The 7,045-nt window shown below is 42.2% G+C and overlaps 1 long non-coding RNA gene across 1 annotated transcript; it reads right to left on the bottom strand.

Moving 5' to 3' along the window:
• Positions 1–2,004: 2,004 nt before the first annotated feature.
• LOC143509566 (uncharacterized) lies at positions 2,005–6,184 on the bottom strand. Its single transcript, XR_013129707.1, has 2 exons — positions 2,391–6,184; positions 2,005–2,259 (listed from the first exon to the last, which is right to left on the bottom strand). It is a non-coding gene; the product is annotated as an uncharacterized LOC143509566 (long non-coding RNA).
• Between the last annotated feature and the right edge of the window lie 861 nt (positions 6,185–7,045).

Below are 7,045 nucleotides of genomic sequence, written 5' to 3' on the forward strand. Positions count from 1 at the left end.
ATGGCATTTGACACCACCCCTGTTGAGGGAGAGTGGTGTCTATGCTCAGAGGGGGCCTTGAAGGCCATCTTTGCATAGAGCACACCAAGTGCCAGGTTGATCTGGTAGCAACAGCCAGAGACGAATCAACATGTACCATTAGACTAAATAACTCCTCTGCAAAATGGAGTTTCACCTCCTGTCATGGCATCGTGAACCCAGTAACAGATTGGGCAACAATGTGGGCATGCAGAGAGAAAACCTACTCTGCTCTACCTGAGAGATCATACAACGGGGGTCACTGTTCCTCGGAGGAGGAACTGCAGCAACAATGAATAAGATCAATGGACTTGAATGGCAAGTTCTGACTTTGGCTTCTCGTACTGAGACTGCCCTGGACCTATTAAACAAGAAGTGAAAGAAATTAGACAAGTATAGGTCCAGAATAGACTAGCTTTAGACCTCCTCCTCACAAAAGAAGGAGATGTGTGTAAGAAAATCAATGTTTAATGTTGTTTCAGCATTCCAGATTACTATGCTAATATTACTGATTTAATTGATCACATGAAGGCCGAGGTTCAAGAACCTGGTTTGGGTGGATCACTTCATGGCTAGGCCCATGGGGACATTGGATGCTGACTATGATTTTACCAATTGTAATAATCATTTAGCTGTTGTTGTGTTTGCTGCCTTATATTTTGTATTGCTGTTCATGGCCTTATGCGTCAGCATTTTCAGATGGCCTTGCACGACGACTTAAAGGAGCCTGAGATAGCAGACTCCTTGGGACGTCTGTTTAAGGAAGACGTCTGGGACGACCTGGCGACTGGCTGGGTTGTGCCCGATGGCCCTGAGCAGCTTAACTGACTCCAGGGCCTGTTTTAAGTTGATGATTTATGATAGAATTAATGATTTATTCTCTCCTTTTTAATGATTACACAGAATCAAAGGGGGGAAGTGTGAGAGAAATTATTGATTATTGACTAATCATCATTGATTAGATCATGTTTAGTTATTATAAGAGATCATTATGAACTTTATGATTTAGGACATGTCCATTCTGACTAAGCAGAAGGACTACAATAATGAAGTAGTGTGATTCAGTGTAACCATGTTTAGTTCATATTATGCATGTGTGCTATACGTGACCCAGGTCAGGGAGAGTGCTGAGGGTAAGAGCACTCTGTTAACTGGTAGTCACTAGGCTACTAGTCTTGGGTCATTTAGCTTTCTCTGTGTTCAACTGATACATCAGTTGCTTCCGCTAACACTAGGGAAGTCCATATTAGGAGATACACACATGTGAGACAAAGTAGCCTGCTGGACGCCTATGTTTTGGAACATGCTGTGCTAAAGATAACCTGCTGTTAGAACTGCTGAAATGTGTTTAAGATTGTATATAAGCAGGGGGAGCGCCCCCCTGCCTTCAGAGTTGTCATGCTTGAATGAGACTCTCATGTCTGTGTCTGTCTGTGTCTGTCTTGTGTCTGTCTTTGTCCTATTTATATATATTTATATTTTTGTAATAAATTAATCATTTAACCACGTCTGAGTCCTCATCCATTTATTAGAAAATTTCCACGACAGTATCCTTTATTTAGATTATGTCACGGGTTTTGCATTGGTTCACTTTATTCATTAAATCCTTCATTTTCAATGAGACTGGTGTGATCGCGTCCTTCTTTTACTTGAGCACCATTACTGGTCACATCTGAACTTAATTTCTACAATGGTTTTAATATTCAAAGTTCATATAGTGTTAGAGATGAAAGTTTGTACATTGTACCTTCGTTCACAATGTTGTAGTTCAACTTTGAAGGACATCAACTGTGTAGCGGATACATATGTTAGTTTATGGATTATGAACGGGGCACCATCCTGATTGCTCAGGAACCAGTATTGTGATAACGGAGTTAGGTGGAATATGGTTTGATCAGTCTCATTACTAAAGGGTTAAGTTCTGGTTCCGCGCAGTGACCTAATACCATCGATCAAAATATGCATTTACCACCGTGACCAGATGAATAAATGTTCACATTTATTAAATGGGTAATATTACAATTGATACAAAGCATATGAATGATTTGGCTCAAATTGAAACTAAACCTATATGTGAATCTACTAATTTAAACCAGGGATATAATAGTGAACAACAAAGAATATAAAATTAAACAACAACAGCGAATGATACAGTTATCGACGGTCATGAGATTTAAATGTATTATATGACTATCCTAAGGCTTGCCTAACTAGCGTAGGACCCAGGGACGGACACGAGGTCTTTAGAAAGAGAATAGAAAAGAAAAAAGAGGAAGTTTGGGCAGGTTAATGGCAACAGTATTTACTATTTTGGACTTCGGGAGAGATAGAAGCTGGCAACCCCAAAACAGCATATGAACTGAGCGTCTTACTTCGACGAAGAGGCGTGGTTACGCGGACCAACCGGTGCGCGTTCACGGTTCGTTTCTTGAGGCAGCTAAGGTCTGCGGAGCAGGTCACGGTTCGTTTCTTGAGGCACGCTCGGGTCGCGGAGACTTAGTGGTGACGTCACAGTCACAGCTGGAGTGCGCAGACAAACTTGTGAAGATACTTGACTGAGAAAGATGAGCTTGACTTGAACGACTAGACGAAATCAGAGTACTTTTGACGACGAAACGTAGAATAAAGAAAATAAAAGAAAATAAAGAAGAATCTTCTGTTGGACTCGGTGAGAGCGTTAGTTGCGGTTTCTTGGCATCGCTCTTCTGGACATTGCGGTGTTCGGCGTGAGTCCAGCGAACAGTCGCGATGGTTTGGCGTGTTCGAGTCTTTGAGTCTTGGCGACTCTTGCGAAGTTCTCCAAATCTTCCCAAATTACCAGGCTGCCAAGCTCCTTGTTTCGCTTTGAGCTAGGGTTTTTAAAACAAGTTTTAGGGGCGTAATTGTAAGGCGCTTTCATGTTCATCAGGCCATTGACCATTGGCCTTTATTAATGAATATTCATGACCTCTGCTCAGACAGGGGAGAGAAAGAGAGAGAGAGAGAGAGGGGGAGAGCGAGGAGTGCCCGTCTTTCCAGGTCTAGTTAATGACTTAACCAAAGAAGACAGATTAACACAATATGAAGACAAAAGGGAATTCCTAAATAAATTGTCTTACATATTCTGCCTAAACAAGAATTAATTTGATTCTATTAGTCTATACATTGAGCCATTCTTAATTTCCACTTTTGGACAATAAATGACACATAATGCACAGACAGGCATAAATGTGAGGTCACATACGCACACATGAGAATGATTACATTCAATGAGTAACATACAGGGTTCGTACGGTCATGAAAAACCTGGAAAAGTTATGGAATTTGAAAATAGCAATTTCCAGGCCTGGATAAGTTTTGGAAAAAATAAAAATACTCAAATGTTTTGGAAAAGTCATGGAAATTTGCTTGACATAATAAATGTTTGTCGTTCTGATAACCGGAAGAAATATATATATAGCCTTTTTTTTCATTGTGCGGACCGCTAACGTAACTTCACACGTTAGTTTGCTGCGTTAGCGACGGACTCCAAACGGAGCTGTAGATTGTACTTTGACATGTAAATCAGCGTAATGCTGGTAAATGCCGATTCAACAATGGCTGCTTCAGTTGGACAAATACAAGCTGTGGTTTGAGAAAGACAAGGACGCGTGCAAAATGTGCACTGTGTGGTTAACCAATCGGTTAACGATGGGGTTAGAGACTGAAAAGTCTGTCGTAAAGCAGTTTTCGTCGTTAAGCATGACCCTAGATTTAGATACGCTTTAATCATAAATACAGTATAGAAAAAAACTGCGTGTGTACAACGCGAGAAAGAGCGATCGCGTTGTCGAGATGGGCTACGGTGGAGGCTGCGCTCCTTCAGCTTATCATACACTATACACCACTCCACTACACTCCACTACACTCCACTGTGCTGCCACTGCACCTTCGCGCACCGCGCAAAATTACGAAAAGTCGGTCGTAACTCCAGTCCGTCGTTAGCCAGACCCGTCGGTAAGCGGGGACTCACTTTTAGCCCGGATACGGCTTATAGCTACAACATTTTCCATTAAAAAAACTTTGTAGGTGCGACGTATATTGATATTGAAAATACGGTAAATGTTTATTTTTTCAATTAAACCACGTGGCTTTTCATTAATTTATGATATACTGTGGAATTTTGGCCTGGATTTTTTCTTATTTTTCATGTCTACACATATGTTTAGAGAATGTATAGTCATTGAAATTTGCCTGAAAGTCATGGAAAAGTCATGGAAAAGTCATGGAAATTAATTGTCAAAAAAGTGTATGAACCCTGAACATACAAACTAAGACATAGATATGTGTATGCCTAATATTGCACATTACATGTTGATACTTGGTTATATATGAATCTAAATTAATATCACATCGGAATATAAGTGTGATGTTATATCTAAAATGATGCAACACAAGAATATGTGAGTACATAGGTCTCTATGACTAACACATAGAACTAATGAGCATGCATGTCTAAACAGTAGAACACACAGCAATATATGTATGCATGCCTGCATTCATTATACAATTTAAGACTACAAGAACAGGTATATCTTAACTACTGATACGCAAATTAATACATGGTTATGCATCAATGTGGTGTGTTTATACAATAACCGGTATTCTAATAAGATCATTTAATACTGAATACATGAAAGATCATAAGTTGTGTCTCTATATCAACCACATGGCACAGTGTTCACATTTAGGCACATGGTCATGTGGTCCTTTGTCCTTAAAGGCTGGAAAGCTGAATACTGGTTTCAAGAATAATTAATCTTTCCTTGTATGGAAGGTAGTCAAGTTTGGTGTCTCTAGACTGCATTCGCCGAGCTGGTTCCTGTAGGCAGAATCCCAATTCCATGTACAGTTCAGATTTGGAGTTACAGAGATCTCTGAAATATTTGTATCTTCAGCTCTGGATTTTAACATAGGACTAATAACGAGTTTAAACTGTGGGCAATCAGATAAGGTTGGAATTTAGAGTTTTATTGCTCTTCCTGGTCCCAAGGTCCTCCAAAGAAGGTTGATGTTGACCAGAACTCTTAGATGGCCTCTCTCCCATGCTCAGATCATAAAGTCAGAGTTCTACGCTAGGGGACATAAGCACCATTGTGAATGTTGATCCTTGGGAACTTGTTGCTGTGTAAAGAATCAGTCTTTAAATTTACATACAACCAAAAAGATGTGAGTCAGTTTCTCAGTTCAGTGGGAAAGGATTCCATTTTGGGTGTCACAGTGAAATGGCGTTTAGCTGTCTCCACTACAACTGAATGGGAATATATTCTAATTTTAACATTTTAATAGTGTTAATAACTAAATATTTAGGGAGTGAAATTAACTACTGAAATAGTAAAAAAAAAATAACTCAAAGAAAGTGTTACTTTAACTCTGAGAGTTAACAAAGTAACTCTCACCAAGTGTTAAATGTTTTAACTATTTTGAAAGTGTTAATTTAACTCTGCAGAGTGTGGAGCTATATAAACCCTCAGAAAGTGTTAAAATTAACTCTGTGGGAGTCAATCCAACACTGGTCTTTTTGCTGTGTACTGTTATAGACTCACATACCCACAACACTCACACTCACTACTGTTATAGACTCACATATCCACCGAAGGAGGATGGTCCTCTTCCTATTCTTCACCCTCACCGTAACCCACGGTGGGAGCGGAGCACACAGAGGGAGCTTGATCCTAACCCTCCTCTTCTTGCTCGCCTTCAGAGTCCTCCCCCACGAACTCGCACTCCGGGGTCCTCTCGGTGGCGCAGAGCTCGAGGGCTCCTACCCTCAGTGGTGAGAGGTCTCTGGAGGGAGAGGGGTGACGCTCCCTCCACATCCGCACCGTGGTCTCGCGGAAATAGACCGCCATCTCCTCCGTCTCAGTTTCCCAAGCCCAAAGCAGCATGATGTTGCACAACGGGTCCTGCTGCATCGCTTCGAGGGTGACTGGGGCTCCGCGGTGCTGTGCAGGGGAAGAGGCGTGGTGGTGCCTGCTGTGCCTCTTCCCCTTCTTGGGTCGGGTGGTGTAACCTGGCATCTTGTCTCTTTCGGCTCGTTGTTCTGTAACGATCCGCGGAAGGCAACGGACGAGACAGAATCCTCTTCGCAGACGTCACTTTTTATTACACTTAATAGCGCAGACAGTGCACATATAACATTAAACATACAGACACTTCAATGACTCAAACAACAACGAGCACAAGACACTGCGCGAACGCACATTAAATAGACAGACCACATAAACCCCACATGATGACGAGACGAGCCACAGGTGAGACGGATAATCACAAGACATAATCGCACCCACGGAGATACACAGACGCAGACGAGTAGACGTAGACGACGTAAACACACGCCCAAAGGTAGGGGTCGGGGACCGTAACGTGACAGCATGAGTACTGTCTCATGTCAATAAATTACATCATGGGAAACTTAATTACTGGAAACAATGACTTTTAATGATAACAAAAAGAATGTATTAAATATAATATATAAAAATGATTTATCATAAATAATATGTATTTTTGTTTGTTCCTAATTATTAGGCCTGTGTAACTTTAATGTGTTCCACAAAGGCACTAACTGATGAGACTATCAGCCAATACGTGTAGCTACAAATTGACGCCAACTGAATCAACTTGTAGCAAACTTAATCATTGTATAGTGCTAGTGTCACGTTGAGGTCCCCGACCCCTCCCTTTTGGGCGTGTGTTTAGAGAGGAGAGAGAGAGAGCGGGCAGAGCCATCCTGTGGCGCGCTCCTGGAGAGCTGCAGTGGCGTCCGCCAGTCGCGCTGCCTCCAGCGCGTTCGCCTAACGCACGGCCCACAGCGCGTCCGCCAATCGCGGAATCGGGGAAGGGACCGCCCACCGCAGCACCTGCAGCTCCCGGATTCTCCCTGCTGGCCGCTCTCCTCCTAGTGCAAAGCCTGGTGCCGGTTCTGTGTTTGTCTGTCCCTGTGTTCGTATGTATTCCCTTATGTCTGCCAAATCCCCTTTTTCCTTTCGTGCGTGAATCTGGGGTTCCA

The sequence above is a fragment of the Brachyhypopomus gauderio genome, chromosome 3, assembly GCF_052324685.1.
Source record: "Brachyhypopomus gauderio isolate BG-103 chromosome 3, BGAUD_0.2, whole genome shotgun sequence".
In the NCBI taxonomy this organism is placed as follows: domain Eukaryota; kingdom Metazoa; phylum Chordata; class Actinopteri; order Gymnotiformes; family Hypopomidae; genus Brachyhypopomus; species Brachyhypopomus gauderio.